The sequence below is a fragment of the Panthera onca genome, chromosome C2 (assembly GCF_046562875.1).
Source record: "Panthera onca isolate mPanOnc1 chromosome C2, mPanOnc1 haplotype 2, whole genome shotgun sequence".
Classification (NCBI taxonomy): Eukaryota; Metazoa; Chordata; class Mammalia; order Carnivora; family Felidae; genus Panthera; species Panthera onca.
In genome coordinates, this window is record NC_138347.1 from 54,579,791 (window position 1) to 54,596,338 (window position 16,548).

Consider the following 16,548-nt stretch of genomic DNA (forward strand, 5'->3'; position numbering starts at 1 on the left):
AGAAGCCAGGTCAGAGTTGACCAAAAGTGCAGTGACAGGAAGCTCCCCAAACCTGGAGTTCACCCCTGGCTGTGTCCTTGTTGATGGGAATGAGTTCAGCCATTAGTTTAAAGTTAACAGTGGGACAAATTGGGGTCATCAAAGTGAGTTAAGAGAATTGCCTCAATTCTTCAATGGCTTTTGTAATTGCCAAGAATCTGAGTGTTAAGAATGTCTTATTATTATTATATACTGTCTATTCCCTGATGGTTTGGACTGCATTTGTTGCACTCTATTACATGCTGTCTAACTCCCAAATTGTTTCATTATTATATAGACTTTACCTTGCCAATAAGTCCTTTATTGGCCCAACTCATCTTTCATAATCAGTGTCATGTCTCTTAATACTAGTCCATTAATAGGTCCTTAAAAGATTGACTTAGGATCAGGAAGTCTCCTTCTGGCAGCTATATAAGAGCTGTAGGAATCTGCCCATCTCTGAAGTACTGATTTGGTAGTTCTCAAATCCCAACTGATTTGGTAGTTCTTGCTGGGAGAGCTCAGCAAGCAGAATTTTTTCAATGAGCCTTGCCTTCCAGTTTGAGAAATGCTATAATGGGATATAGATAATGTGTCTGACATTTGCTGTTCAATTGTGATTTTTAATATGCACCAGACAGTGACAGGTTTTATTTACCTTTTTCCTAAAATCAGGGTGATAAAGCATATTTTATTTATTCCAGTTGGTTCCTTTTCAAATTCTTGCCCAAACTTCTTTCTCAAAGTATATTATTACATATATTATTACATATTTTTAAAATATATATTATTACATATTTTTAAAAAACCAGTAAATACTTGGGCATATGCATAAGGACTTTTTTTTGTTCTAAATATGTTCTGAATTACTGCTTGTGCTTAAAAATCTGTGTGGCAAACATGGGAAGTTGTGTGCTGCTCTGGGATTATATGGCAGATTTGTAGTGCCCTTCTGTTACATGTGTTGCATATGGAAATGACAAGCTTTCATGATACCCGTGAAACTGTAACCTGACTATTGTATTCAGTGCAGAATGCTGAAGTTAGTTGAGAAATCATGTTGTTTGTTTCACCCTGTCTTTCAGAATAATTTGATGGAGTTGCATGTGCTGTCCATCAATAAAGCATATTTGTTTTGAAAGACACAGCACTCAGGGCTGTCAGTCATAACGACTTCTGAGAGCACGTTAGGAGCTGTAACAACAATATTTACAAAATGCGAAGTGAAGAAAAGTACACTGAGTCACAGATACACATGCTTTCTTGTGCCCTGATTCTCCCCTCCCACAATGTATTTAGTGTGGCTAAATCCATATGAAAGACGATTTGGAAATATGAATGGAAATTTGGGAATTCTCTAGCTAAAGTAAATACTAAGAGACTAATTAAATGCTAAAAAGGTTTGTAAATCAATTACCTTTCCTTCTATATAAATATATTGATTAAAAAATAAAATCAGTGATACAGTTAGATGGAAGAAAATACCTGTATTTTGGGATTAAAGTTGAGAGTTCTTAGGCTTGTCCTTGGTTTACCCCTTAATGGCATTGGGAAGATTATGTAAGTATCTCTGAGGCTCCTCTCACTCAGCTGTAAAATGGGCATAATTATACTCACTTCTTAAGACTGTAGAATGTTAAATAAATGAATGTGTATAGTAAAAGCTTTGCAAATCACAAAGTGATACATAATGAGAGGTAGCAATTAAAGTAGATTAGGAGGTTTTAATAACTACCAATTTTTCTTACTAGAAAATGTTTAGAACTTATTAATGCAATGTACTCAAATTCCATATTGTAAAGCGCTTTATTATAAAAATCAAAACGGAATTTCTTAGATATGTCAGTAAAACAACTGCCATCTGGAAAAAAGAAAAGGTGGGGAGGAAAGCAGTGTGGGCTCATGGGTAGCAGTGTAGCCCCTGGCCGGCTCATAGAGCATGCAACTCTGATCTTGGGGTCATGAGTTCGGCCCCATGTTGGAGGTAGAGTTTACTTAAAAAAAATTTTTTTTTTAATTAAGAAAAAGAACTTAATGAGAAATGGTCTTAGTAGAATTAAGAATCTTGCTCAGGGGGGAAAAGATACTAAATTTGAAAAGTTCTTTGTTTAAACTCAGTACTTTACTTCTCTCTGAATTCAGCAAACACAATCCTTAATGATGTAGAAAAGATTTTTAAGTGACTTGTCAGGTTTATATAGTTTATAATTCTTTATAGAGGAGCTTTTGTTTATACTATAAAGCATTACCTTTGTATTTAAATAGGATGCCAGAAGATAAAAATTTGGCCAGCAGAGGGAGATTTATGTAAATTGGGCTGTAGGAAAAATACTCCAAGATGCCTCAGTAAACATGTATCTTGTGGGTAATAATGCCCACTCTCACACTGTGAATAAGAGAAAAACAGAAGGAAGGAGGATACTAAAACGACTCATACTAAAATTTCTGTTTGTATTCTTTCTTGGGTTAATGATAGAAAAATAGAAAAGGAAAAAAGGCAAATGATACACAAATAGAAACTTCTTTTTTGTGTGTGCTAATTCTGTGATGTGAAGAACTTTTTGAAACAAATGCCATAAAGTTAATACATTTTTTAAAATAAAAACAAGCTTTCAGTACTTGGCACTGAGGTCAGAGCACATTCAGCCCAAACACGTTAAAAGAATACCACCTGAAACGAATGTAAAGGGAATGGCTAATGTTCTGAACAGGGCACTGTTCTGACTCTGAATTAGCAAGCAAGTACTTTTGTATCATGCACATTAAGTCAGAAAATTGGAATGTATTTAAGAAAAAAATTTCACCAGTATTGAAACAAGTATAAAATAGTTTTCTCCTTAACTCCAAACAGAAAATATTAATGTATCAAAGTTCCCTATGCATTCTAATTAATTTCCTTAACAAATGTGCAGTTTGATACAGTATCATTAAATTCACAAATTTTAAGCAATATTTATTAAATACATATTATATTAAAGGCAGTATTCTGAGTATTTGGGAATTTATTATTTTTTAATTTTTTTTTAAGTTTATTTATTTATTTTGAGACAGAGAGCGTGTGTACTAGCGAGTGAGCAGGGGAGGGGCAGAGAGAGAATCCCAAGCAGGCTGTGTGCTGTCAGCACAGAATCCCACATGGGGCTCAGTCTCCTGAATCGCGAGATCATGACCTGAGCCGAAATCAAGAGTCTTCGCTTAACCAACTGAGCCACCCAGGCTCCCCTAAGTATTTGGGAATTTAAGGATCAGCGACATCCTACATCCTTGTAATGTGTAATCTAGTAAATAAGGAGTTACCTCAATTCTAGCATGCCAAAGTGTAATGCAGGTAGGCATTGCAGAAGCTAGGATAAGCTATTTCAATAAATACTATCTATGACTACTAGCATAAGATATATCAATGTTTTTTTTACTTTGGGAAAAATTAAGATTTTTGTTTCATAGCCATTAAAACAAGAGGTTTTGCTTTATTAAGTAAAATAAGTTTAACTGTAACTTAAGTTGTTTGCTGTCTTTTTAGAATAAAGAGCAGTAGCTTAGGAAAAAAGAAATTCCAAATAGAGATATCACAGATTGTTGATTTTTTGCTGAACCACAGTTTCTGTTTTTTTTTTTGGTTTTTGTTATTTTTTATGTTATATTTAGAGAGCAGGATGATGGAAGACATCCAGACTGATTATTAATTTTAAATGAAAAAAAAAAAAAAAACTAAGTCATATAAACCAAAGTGAGTCAATCATTTTAGATGAAGTATAATACATTTAATTTTTTTAAAGTTTACTTATTTTTGAGAGAGAGGGAGAACACAAGCGAGGAAGGGGCAGAGAAAAAGGGGAGACACAGAATCCAAAACGGACTCCAAGCTTCGAGCTGTCAGCACCGAGCCTGATGTGGGGCTTGAACTCATGAACTGTGAGATCATGACCTGAGCCCAAATCAGACGCTTAACCTACTAAGCCACCCAGGCGCCCCTACTACATTTACTTTTTAAGAATACATGTGATCATTCTTAAAATTTAAAGGGCTGTATGTAAACTAGTGCACAGAAGATTAAATAATCAGTGTTCAGCAATGGGTACAAGAGAATAGGGAATGGATAATTATTTCTCTTGTGAGGTCAAATTATTCATTATGAGTCATTTTGACATCTGAATAGAAACTATTTCTGAACAAGTAAAATTGCCAGGTTTTCTGGTTTGGCAGTTTGAGTATGTTAGTTGATTGGGTGCTGGGAATTTTGGAGCTGGAAGATCTCAGCAGGAAAAAAGAGCGCAGGGCATAGTGAGGATGAAGTAGAAAAGAAGTGGTGACAATTAGGAGAGGGGACAGAATGATAGGAATAGACTGCAGGGAATAGTCCTGGAGCTCATTCATTGAATCAGTATTTGCCCACAATGTGCCTGGCTCTGTGTCAGGCCCTGAGATGCCGTGGTGAGCATTATATAGCCTCTGTTCTCTGTTACAGTCATTTGGGATATAAAGAAGATATAAATTTGGGATATAAAGAAGAAAACAGGCCACTTCATTGTGGCTTATTGAGTAGAGTATAAGGTGTTTGAGGACTCACGGGGAGCATCTCTCTCAGACTAGAAAGGGCCAACAGGCCTGAGGTAAGATCCAACCTAAGCCCCGAAGCAGGATTGAGTTCCATTGCAAGGAGACACTTGTGCTCATGAAGAGAGGTCAGAGGCCATGGCAAATTCCAAGTGATGGCATGTGGCTCTGTGTAGGCAGAGCTTTTAAAGTGATAACAGAGCAGAGAAACCTGAGCCGTAAAAGCAAGCAGGGACCAAGACAGGAACAGTCTTGTGTGTTAAATGAAGGAAGAAGGTTGGACTTTTTCCTGAGAACGTTAAAGGACTGTTGAAGAGATTCATGCAGAGCCTGAGCAGACATTTGTGGTGTGGAGAATTGAAGTCAGCACAGCTATAGTCCGGAAGAGCTGACTGCTGAATCAATGTGGTAGGGCTGAATGAGGAGTGGACCACATACATGAGGCAGAAGGGGCAGAACTTGGTGAGAGGATATCAGGGCAAGAAGGCACTCCAAAGATTTGAATTTATGGTGAGGAAAAAGAGAAATGTCTGTGTGTTCTGGAGGTTTATGTCAAGGGGATGGGATGTCCAGTTCTGTGCACCAGGTTCTGGCATTCTTCCCAGGTGTATATGGTGGAGTCGGAAGCCTGCCCCAGACAAGGTATTTTCTCTGAGAGGCTCAAAATCAAAGGTGTGAGTACGAATAATAGTGAGGTAGAGAAGCCAGAGCCTGTCTTGAGTTGAAATGTGTTGGAGAGCTTTCTAGGAAATTAATCCTGGGGTTTAGAACCAAGAAGATTAGGAGCCCAGTCAGAAAATAAGGTGCAAGGTCGAGCCCGTGAACAATGTTAGCACCAGGCAAGCCAGTTCTTGGCTGCTAGCTACATGGCCTGGAGTTAGGCAGTCTTCCTGGCTTGATGGCTGGAGGCCACTTTGTACAAACTAAAGAGGACTAGCCAAAGGGAGGAGGGGGATTCAAAGAGTGTTTTAGCCTTGAGATTGTGTAGGAGAAGGTATTAACTAGAAGGAACTGTTGACAGTTTATCAATAGTTCATCAAAGAAAGAAACTGAAAGACTAGTGGCCCAGGGTAGCAGGATAAGAGATTAAAAAGCACATAATGAGAATGAGAGAAGTTGACCTTGAATCTCTGCCTTTGAGAGAAAATGGAAGAAGAAAGATGCAAGTTTTGGAATTGGTAGACTGGGAGCTTGTGGAGCTTTGGGAGAGCTCACACAAAGAAGACCTTCCTGTGAACCAGAAGGCAAAAGCATTTTCTTAGAATGGCTAGCATTGTGGCGGGAAGGACAATAGGGAAAAGTGATGGAATGCTCTGAGGGCAGAAATCCCAGGTTTGAAACCCGGCCCCTCCTCCACGTGCTGACAGAGTGGCTCAAGCATGTTGCTGAAGCTTTGTCATTCTTAATTGCTTCATATATAGTACCTTTCTCTCAGAGTTGTATTGAGGATTAAAGAAGTTATTTCATGTAAAGTGTTTATTAGCCTGTAGCAAACATTCAATAAATTTGGTTATTAGAAGGCAATGTTGTATAACGGGCAGGAACGAGAGACTCTGAAGCTAGACCTCCTGAGTTCAAATACTGGCTCTACCAGTTATGTGCTAACATTGGGATCTTGGACATCATATAATTTACAAACAATGTATGGCTCATTAGATGATCAGTAAATATGTGTCCAACTGCACTGACAGTAAATGAGACTCCAGGAGTTTGTCCTCTTGTGACTCAACTTCTTGCCAGTGTGATTATGCCCTACCCATGTGACAAATGCATATAATAAAAAATCTCGTTAATTTGTAAACTAAAGAGGCAAATTATATGTTCTATGTGATTCAGTTTTCTCATCTGTAAAGAGGAGATAATGATAGTACCTACCTCTTAGGCTTGTTGTGAGTTAAGAGAATTAATATAAAGCTCTTAGTTTCTGGTCTGTAGGAAGCAACATATACAGAAGCATTATGTATATAGAAGCATTTTATATATGCATATATATCTCATTATTACTGTTATCTTCACTCATCATTAATAGGGGTTGAGGAAAACCTGAGAATTCATAATGGGAACTGTGGGTTGGTTAAGACTGAATAAGACGAGTGAGAAAGGGTTGCCGACGAGCCTGAAGATCAACTTGGGATTGGAAACTGTGTGGTAGTGTCAGACCAGGGGAGCAGCCAGCAACCTAGGGCAGACCTAGGGAAGAGAAATGGAGGGGCTCAGAGTTGGGGTTTATTAGCATCCAGTTCTGAAAGGAAAAGAGAGCTATTGAGCTGAAGGTACTATGATCTGCTGTTTGAGAGAGTAATAAGAGTCATTGACAAATAACCAGAGATGGGAATAAGGCTACTTAGAATGTGTCTTTAGACTAGTATCAACAGCTGTTTGGTAGTGACTTAGATTTCATTATATTTATTACATCTCCTTGTCAATTTGCCTGTTTCTTCTGGTCTCTCCCTTTCCCTTCTGAACAGCCTTTCCTGGGGTTTTACTTTTCCTTCTCTATTTCCTGTTCAAGTCTTACATAACTCTTCTTTTTTTAGTAAAACAGTGTAAAGGCAAGCATAATTAGAAAGCTTAAAAGTATCATTTCTGTGTTTGCTTCTTCATGTATTCTCCGAGCGTCTCCCTGTCTAGTATGGGGATGTTTGCTCTGACAGATCCAGAAAAAAAGCATCTGGCATGTTCATTACCTTCAAGGGTCTTTGTGGGAGTAATTCACATGAAATCATTATGCTGTACAGAAAAAATGATAATTGTTATATAATCAAGTGTCAAAAAGTATGGCACAGCCATTAAATGTGGTGGGTCAAAAAGGTGCTGAGGAAAGAAAGAAATAGGAATTGGGGCAAATAAAGACAGCTTTTTAGAAATGGCAGTTCAGAGAGGCTTGTAGAATAGTGAGTCGGGGGTGTCTGGTGTGCAGGTCTGGGAGAGCAGAGGAATTACAGTTCAGAAGCACCAGGTGGGTGTGGCGAACAGGACAGATACCTACGGGCAGGAGGGCAGTGGGGGGTGGTGAGCTGAATGGGAGGTAAGGCTAAACACTTAACTCCCACAATGCATAGCTCACCAGGTGATCAATAAATAATGTGTTCAGCTGCACTTAGAATACATGAGGAGGACACTCAAGAACTTGTCATCTTGTGCTTTAGATTCTTGTCAGTGTGATAATTATGTCCTAACCTTTGTTAATTTAGAAGGAAGGCAAATGTGTTATGCTAGGCCTGTTGAGCAATAGAAATTTGGTGACTTTCTGATTAAGAATGTAAACAGCATAAAATTATAGGAAAACAAAGTTAGGCTTCTTGAGGTACATGGTGAGGGAGTGTCCTAGCCTGTTGAATTCTGTATGTAAATAGCTTTTTCTCCCTAAGTCACCCCTTTTGATACTTTATCTCTTTTAAGGTAGCTATTGTCTGTCTCTGCAGCCTAGAGCAGTGTGTTAAATTGAGCTCTCCTAAGGCTAAATGTCATGGAGGGGAAGTGTAGTAGGGATCTTAAAATACATACTCCTTCATGAAGTAAGGGCACAGGGACCCGAACTACCAGTACAGCTAAGCCCTTTAAATAGTGGGTGTCTTATTAGTATTCATGAAGAGCATATAGATAACATCTTGACAGAGTTAAAGTTTCAACCTGAAGAGCTACTGCTTTTCAATAAGGAGTGCCTTTAAAGATACTCTTTGCATGAATAGAGTAACTGAATTGCTTCTATAATGAGAGTATTACTTTATTGAGTGAGGTATTTTTCATTTAATCTGTCTACAGTTAAGAAGAATTGTCATTAGAATTATAATAAATAGTAAAGATGAGCACTTGTAAGGCTTTTATCTTCAAAGAACTTGAGTTAATCTAATTTGTCACTTAGAGTCATCAGAGATGTGCACTCACTTTTCTGCTGTGAAGCCTGGAAGTGTTCACTTTCCATCCCCTCGGCTCTCCCTTTTGGTATTTCCATGGCCCATTAGCTACTTTGTCCTATGGAAAGTGCCCCGAGAGTCAACAGATGGAAGGCTTTCCGTTAGATCCGTTTCCTGTGTAAGTGTTTGGGCTCTTGAGTTAGGCTTCCTGGTTCTGATGCCATCTTCTCCGTGGCTAACTGTGGGACCCTAGGCAAGTTACTTAGCCCTCAGCTTCTCCAGCTGGGATTCATAGTAGTACCTGCCTCAGAGGTTTCTTGTGAGGACCAAATGAGATAATGAACATTAAGTACATAGGAACTATAAATAGTAGCTGCATACTAGTATTGTTTTAAAAATTATTGCTAGGAACACATCGTTCTGGGCAGTTGTTATATGTGGTTAAGTGTTAGGTGAGGAAATGATGAGCAGTACTTTTTCAGGGCCTGCTGTGTACCAGGCTCAGTGCCACTCCCTGGGACGGAAAAGGAAGAAACCATGGCACCTCCCCTCTAGAAGTTTGCATCCTGGGTTTTTTGGGGAGTGGGTGGGAGGTTGGCACGGGTAAAACAAACTGTAAAACACTGGTGTGCTTGACCTAATAAGATCAAGTACAATCAAAGAGCAGAGAGTGATGGATTTTTAAGATTTTTTATAGAAAGCCTTAGAGAGGAAGGGATATGTGACCTGGGCCTTGGAGGATGAGAAGAACTTTGACAGAAAATGGGAGAATGTTGGGGTGAGCAAGGGCTTCAGAGTTGGTGTGTTTGCCAGCTTCTCTGTCAGCAGGACCCCATGGAAAGACAGAAGCAAGGTGTGTCTTGAAAGCAGCAGGGCTCCCTGTAAGGAAGATTTTAAGCAGGTCAGTCTAATTTGCGTGGAACTCTGCAGCCACCATTTGTCGCTGTCTCTTTGGGTGGTTTTTCCTCTTCTCTGTAGACATGAGAGAATTGTGAAGGTTTGCCGTCCTAGTTGGACCTAGGGGAGGCCTTATTTGTCGTTAGAATGTGTGGTGTCCAACACTGAGATTTCATGGGCCTCTTTTACCTTCCCCTGTCTCACTGGGTCTGAATTTCCATTAATATGATTTGGATGGGATTTTACTGGGACATTTAGGAAACAGTTGAAACTCTAAAATGCCCCTGTGACAGCATTCAGTTCACACAGTGTTTTAAAGACTGAAGTGTACTGATTGCCGACGTTGTAAGACAAGATGATAGAAAGACTAAGAGGATCTCATTCACAAAATTTATGACTGTGCCAAGGAACTGTTTCTGACTGTATATCACACAGACAAAGGAAAGGAAACTTTCCATCTTTCTTTTTCAGTTTTGGAGTCTGGGGATTCTATCATCTTGGAAGCACGTGGGCTATGGTTAAATGGAAGACATGTGTTCTCTTTGAACAGTATCTTCGGCTGAGTTTAAGCAAGCCGAGGCTGTCAGTTAAAACCCATACTCCCTCTAAAAAGCTTGTGGGAAAAGGGAGGATTTACTAACACAGAGTGAGAGCTTTCTGGGTGCCAGATTCTGTGCTGGGTATTATACATAAAGTGTTCTCACAGTAGAGCTATTATTCAGTTTCAACATATGAGGAAAGGTTAGCAAGATTAATAACTCTATAACAAGTAGTTAGTGGCAGACGCAGGATTCCAAATGAAACCTGCCAGGCTTCAGTGTCCATTGTTTTCTTTTGTGAAGTGTGGTGTTTGGTTTGTACCATTTCTTTTGTGACATTTCTTCTTTAAAATCCTCATGAAGGATTTTGACCTCAGTAAAGTCTTCATGAGTGAGCTTACTTTTGAGTAATACAGTTAAGGGGTGCCGTGGTGGCTCAGTTGGTTAAGTGTCCGACTTGGGCTCAGGTCATGATCCCATGGTTTGGGAATTCGAGACCTGCATCAGGTTCTCTGCTATCAGCACAGAGCCTGCTTCAGATCCTCTGTCCTCCTCCCTCTCTGCCCCTCCACCGCTCATGCTTTCTTTCTGTCAAAAGTAAATAAACATTTAAAAATAAATAAAATGAAAACCTGAATAATAGTTAAATTAACTTTTTAAAAATTTATCACCAAGTTGGCTTGTATTTAGTTAAACAGTGATTATCTAATTAGAGTCACTCATCTTGGCATAGGAAGGCACACACGGATTGGTTTGTTATTACAAGATAAATAATATTCAGGATTTTGGATCAGGACCTTTAGCTTCTGTGATTTGACCATCTCAGCAGCATAATTTGATGGTACTGAGTCTTTCAAGTAGAGTCCACTGATAGTTAAATAATCTGATTTCAGTTATTCTGGAGTTGCAGTGCAGAATGGAAAATGACCCCTTTTAAATAAAGTCTGCCCATTGCTTCGTTTGTTGTGTATAGAGGTTAGCTTAATTTGTTCTTGTTCAAGAACAGGAAGCCAAACTTTATAATACATGGGGTTTTTAGTGGCAAAATAATTACAAGTGTAAGCCTCTGTTACTGTCAGAAATTAACAGTTTTCTCTTTATTGTTGAAATAAGAAGAGTAATGGGCTTAAGTCTCAAAAGTCTGCCTTCTTTGTCTCTTCTACTTTTTCGTCATCCTTTCTTTTCATTGTCCTTTCTTATTTTCTCATTACTTCTGACTGATCATCAGGAGCATCATTTCCCCCCACTCTTTTTCTTCTTTTCAACCGTGTGAAAACTGATCTGTAAGAAATTAAAAAGTAATCAGATAACTATCAATTATTAAAGTATCCAGTTTATAGTTTGAGGTATTTCATAGTCATTACATCAGTTACACATTTCCTGACTATTTTGTCCAAAGTATATCATGTCCAGTTCATTTGTTCACGTTTTCATCTGTAATGAATGGTAAAAATATTTCTGTCCCTCTTCCTTTGTTCTTCTTCCACAGCTCAGGTGGCTGATGGTTCTTACACACCACATGCCACCGCAGCTTGCATGTCACAGTTACACGTAGTTTTCAGTCACCCTTTTTTTCCCAATCAAGAGAAAATATCTGAATTCAGGGGAATGAGAGATACAGGGGTTAATTTTTAAGCCATTTGGATGTATGAAAACAATGAATTATCACCATTTAGTGCAGGGATTCACATGGTTGCCTGTAACAACTCTCACAACTGACTGAGCCAGGATGCTTCTGAGCACATAAAGGTAAATAGTCTTGGATCATTAATAAAAGACCTAGTGAGGGAGGTAGGATGTATCCATATAATTGTAATTCAAGGGAAAATGTGGTGTCGTTAGCAGTGCAAAGTCTAGTGGATTTCTGGGGAAGGAGAGATTAACTTGGGGATTATCAGAAAAGACATACAGTATCTATAGTGGCATGTCCACTACATGGGAAAGAAATCACATGTGAATGTGATTATTCTGAACCTCAAAGCCACATGTACCATCCATTAATTTAATTCTTGGTATATACTATTTTGTCTTTGAATATTAAAATTATGCGCGCGCGCACACACACACACACACACACACACACACAGGCACATGTACTTAAACACAGTCACACATAATTAAATAGCATAATTAATTAGTCTCCCATTGATTTATTTTATTATTTATTTAAAAAGTGTGTTACAAGGGCGCCTGGGTGGCTCAGTCGGTTGAGCATCCAACTTCGGCTCAGGTCATGATCTCACAGTCTGTGAGTTCGAGCCCCGCATCGGGCTCTGTGCCGATGGCTCAGAGCCTGGAGCTTGCTTCCGATTCTGTGTCTCCCTCTCTCTCTGCCCCTTCCCTGCTCATGCCCTGTCTCTCTCTGTCTCAAAAATAAATAAAAACATTAAGAAAAAAAAATTTTTTAAATAAAAATAAATAAATAAATAAATAAATAAATAAAAAGTGTGTTACATAAACAAAGATAGGATTAAGATGCAGAGTAGGATGATTCTGAGCTGACCTCCTCCCACAGACCACGTACTCAGACTACAACTATATATGGAACAACTCTCTCTGAAGACTAGCAGAACAGGTCTTCCACAACTAAAGATAAAAAGAAAAAGCCACACCGAGAAGGGTAGGAGGGGCAGAGACACAGTAGGGATATCACCAACACAGAGGTTCTCTCTGAGGAGCAAGGAGGTCCAGCCCCACATTGGGCAGTCCCCTACTCCAGGAAGATGAGTCCCCATAATGTCTGGCTTTGAAAGTCAGCAGGGCTTAACAACAGGTGAGCAGAGGGCTATGGGAAACTAGGACTCTGATGTTAAAGGACTCACGCACAATCTCCCTTGCTCTAAGACCCAGCAGAGAGCAGTTTGAAAAACACCTGGACCATATATGAAGAATGTTTTTTGACTAATTTTAGGGTATATGCCAGAGCAGCAGGGATCTGTAGGAAATTTCTCTGGGAATGGAAGCATTCACTGGAAGGCACCATTTTTCTTTCCTTTGACCTAGCTAGCCTTGTCGCTTGTGGGAGCCATTTCTGATACTCTCCATCTACCTTGTTAGCACTGCTCATTCCTCCCCCTGCATTCCTCTGCTGACTCACCCCAGAAGACATCCCTCCAAAGGGGCTCCTGCCCTGGTGGGCAGCCTTCGCTGAGACTGCAACCAAGCAAAGTGGCTCCCACTCTCCTGCTGCTCCCCACCACCAGGCAGCCTCTGTCCCAGCAAGTTACTTTGGCCAGGACTAGCACCCCCAGCCTTCCCCAGAGTGGGTCTATCTCACTACACTCAGCAAGAGCCCTTGGCTGAAACCTCTGTGTGTCCCCCCTGCCCCCAAAAGATCCTGCCCCACTGCACCCAGCATATAGCCTCAGTCTGGATTAGAGTCCCCACAAAGCAGCTGGCATTCAGGGAGGGAGGCAGTCCCATTCACTAGCATGACCACAACAGTCATAACCAAGCTTCGCAGCCAGCTACACAAGGGGCCAGCCCTGCCCAGCAATACCACAGTAGCCAGGCCTCTCAGCCAGCTACACTGGAGTCCAGGCCCACCCATTAGTGCTACCATAGCATGGCCAGACACTGCAGCCAACCAGGCTGGGGCCAGCCCTTTGACTAGAGCACCTGCACCTATTCCAATCTAGCCACTACGGGAGGTTGTACACCACCCACTCGGGAGACACCCCTGGAACACTTGGTCCTGGTGACCAGGGGGCATTGCACTTCTAGGCCCCACAGGAAACTTCCTATGTAAGGCCACTCCTTCAAGACCAGGAGACTTAGCTGGCCTACTAATACATACAAACAAACACAGAAAGTCAGGCAAAATTATATGTTCCGAATGAAAGACAAAACCTCAGAAAAGGAACTAAATGAAACAAAGTGTGCCTGATAAATAATAGTTCAAAATAATGGTCATAAAGATGCTCATCAAACTTGGGAGAAGAATGAATGAGCCCAGTGAGAACTTCAACAAAGAGAAGGAAAATATAAAAAAGAACCAGTCAGAGCTGAATACGATAACCAAAATGAAAAATATACTGAAGGGAATCAACAGCAAAGTAGATGATGCAGAACAGAACAGACATCTAAAAGGCAGGGTAGTGGAAATCGCCCCAGATGAACAGCAAAAAGAAAACAATTAAAAAAAATAAGGATGCACTAAGGAGAGCACTTGTTGGGATGAGCACTGGGTGTTACATGTAAGTGATGAGTCACTACTCCTGAAATCATTTTGTAAAAAATAAGGTTTAAGGAACCTTTGGGACAGTAACAGGATGCTAACATTCACATTATAGGGGTGCCAGGAGGAGAAGAGAGAGGGAAAAACTTCTTGAAGAAGTAATAGCTGAAAACTTCACTAACATGGAGAAGAAAACAGACACACAGAGAGCACCTGACCAGATGCATTCAAAAGAGATCCACACCAAGACACATCATAATTAAAATGTCAAAAATTAAAGAGAATCTTAAAAGCAAGAGAAAAGCAACTAGTTACATACAAGGGTACCCCTATAAGATCCATCAAATATTTAGCAGCAATATTTGTAGGCCAGAAGGGAGGGAGTGGCCTGATACATTCAAAGGATTGAAAGGGGGGCGGGGGGAACCTGCAACTAAGAATAATCTACCTGGCAAGATTATTCTGAATTAAAGGAGAGATAAAGTTTCCCAAACAAACAAAAATTAAATGAGTTCATAACCACTAAATCAGCCTTATAAGAAATGTTAAAGGGATTTTTTTAAGTGGAAAACAAAAGGCCATAAAAATGTTATACCTCCGAAAATATTGGGGCCACCATATGGGTTTACTTGCCACTCAAGCAGCTCATCCTGAAGTGATTAATAAGCCACAAAAATAACGGCTTCCTCTTCTCTCTACATAGCATTGGTATTTTTGGAAATTGGGTTGCCTGTGCCAAATTTTATTTATAGATAGAATGAGAATTGTTAAATGGTCTATGGTCTATCAGTTCACGAGAAACCTTTGTTGCTTTATTAAGAGCATAGCAGATAACTAATTCCATTTAGAGTTTTCAGTAACTTTTTACACTCTCGATGCAGCCACATGAATCATATAATTGCTTCAGAGACTCAGCAGAAGTTTCTTGCTAAAAAGGCCATAGGAGGGGCGCCTGGGTGGCTTGGTCGGTTAAGCGTCCGACTTCAGCTCAGGTCATGATCTCATGGTCCGTGAGTTCGAGCCCCGCGTCAGGCTCTGTGCTGACAGCTCAGAGCCTGGAGCCTGTTTCAGATTCTGTGACTCCCTCTCTCTCTGCCCCTCCCCTGTTCATGCTCTGTCTCTCTCTGTCTCAAAAATAAATAAACGTTTAAAAAAAATAAATAAATAAAAAAAATAAATAAAAAGGCCATAGGAACATGTTTTTCTTTTTCTCTCCCTCCTTCTTTTGACTAAACATAGCTTTTAATAAGTTGAAGATTTTTATAAAGATGGAGATTTAAAAAATTTTATTAAAATAAAGATTTTACTGCAGCATAAGAAATAATCTGATTATCAATACTGGAATGATTGAATAAATTGCAATACATTTTTATTTTGGAATATTCTGTAGTTATTACAAAATGAGGACGGTAAAGGTGTGTTGGCTTAGATGAGCATGATCTGTGCAAGTTAAAATTTCTAAATGGCTGTGTTTACTGCTGTATTTGTATATAAAAGAAGATACAGAATGATGTAGTCCCTAAGGTTTTTAAAATTGGTCAAAGGATAGGCAAACAGGTTAGAGGCAAATGATCATTGACAGAAGAGAATCCAGAAATAGATATGTACACATAAAGTAATTTAGTGTAGGATAAAAGGGCCATTTCAAAGGAATGAGAAAAAGCTGGATTAGTTAACAAATGCTGCTGGGAGAGTTGGCTAGTTATTTGGGAAAAAAAGGATAAGATCCTTATTTCCTTTATCAGAATGAATTACAGATTGGTCCAGTATTAAAATTCTTTTTTATAATGAAATCATGCCAGTGCTAGAGAGAAATATTAATGATTTTTTTGTTGTTGTTGTTTTGAAATGAGGAAGACCTAAGCATGAAACATGAAACAATGACAGACAGGATAAATTTGCCTATGCCATGTTGTTTCAAAGGCTTCAGAACAGAATGAATCTTGAAACTTTATGAAAATCTAGTTTTAGCAACATGGCATTAGAAGTTTATTGATACCACTTTGCAAGCATTTGGACCAATGCACACTTTTACTGACCAAAAAGGCTATACTTTTCTGTGATATCAGCAACTGTGTTTGTGTTTGTAATCATCAGCATGAACCATTTAAGTTGATAGCATTTGGATATTTGAATTTTTGCATGAGTACATATGGACAATAATTTGTATATTGTTACTTAAAATGAATGAATGAGAACTATTGAACTAGGAAAATACTGTGAGAATGCATATAAGAAATTGACATGTGTGATTTACCTCTCGGCCGTGGTGCTGGGTGTGATGGAGAATGCAAACCTCATTTTGTGCTATTTTTAGCACAAATATGAATGTGTGTTGTTTTTATCTTTAAGAAAAAATGTTTTTCAAGTCATCCAAAAGTAACTTAGTTTTTAGGCTTCTGAAAAGATTTTGTCACATCATAGGCTGGTCATTGCTTAGCTATTTCAGCCAATCACCTTTTAGGGTAAGAGCAAGAACAAAAAGCCTAGGGAGCAAAACTTGGTT

The 16,548-nt window shown here is 39.3% G+C and overlaps 1 protein-coding gene across 7 annotated transcripts in view; it reads left to right on the forward strand.

Annotated features, from left to right (window-relative positions):
- The window catches only part of BBX (BBX high mobility group box domain containing), a 283,637-nt gene that overhangs the window by 162,111 nt on the left and 104,978 nt on the right, over positions 1–16,548 (forward strand). The window lies entirely within an intron of this gene.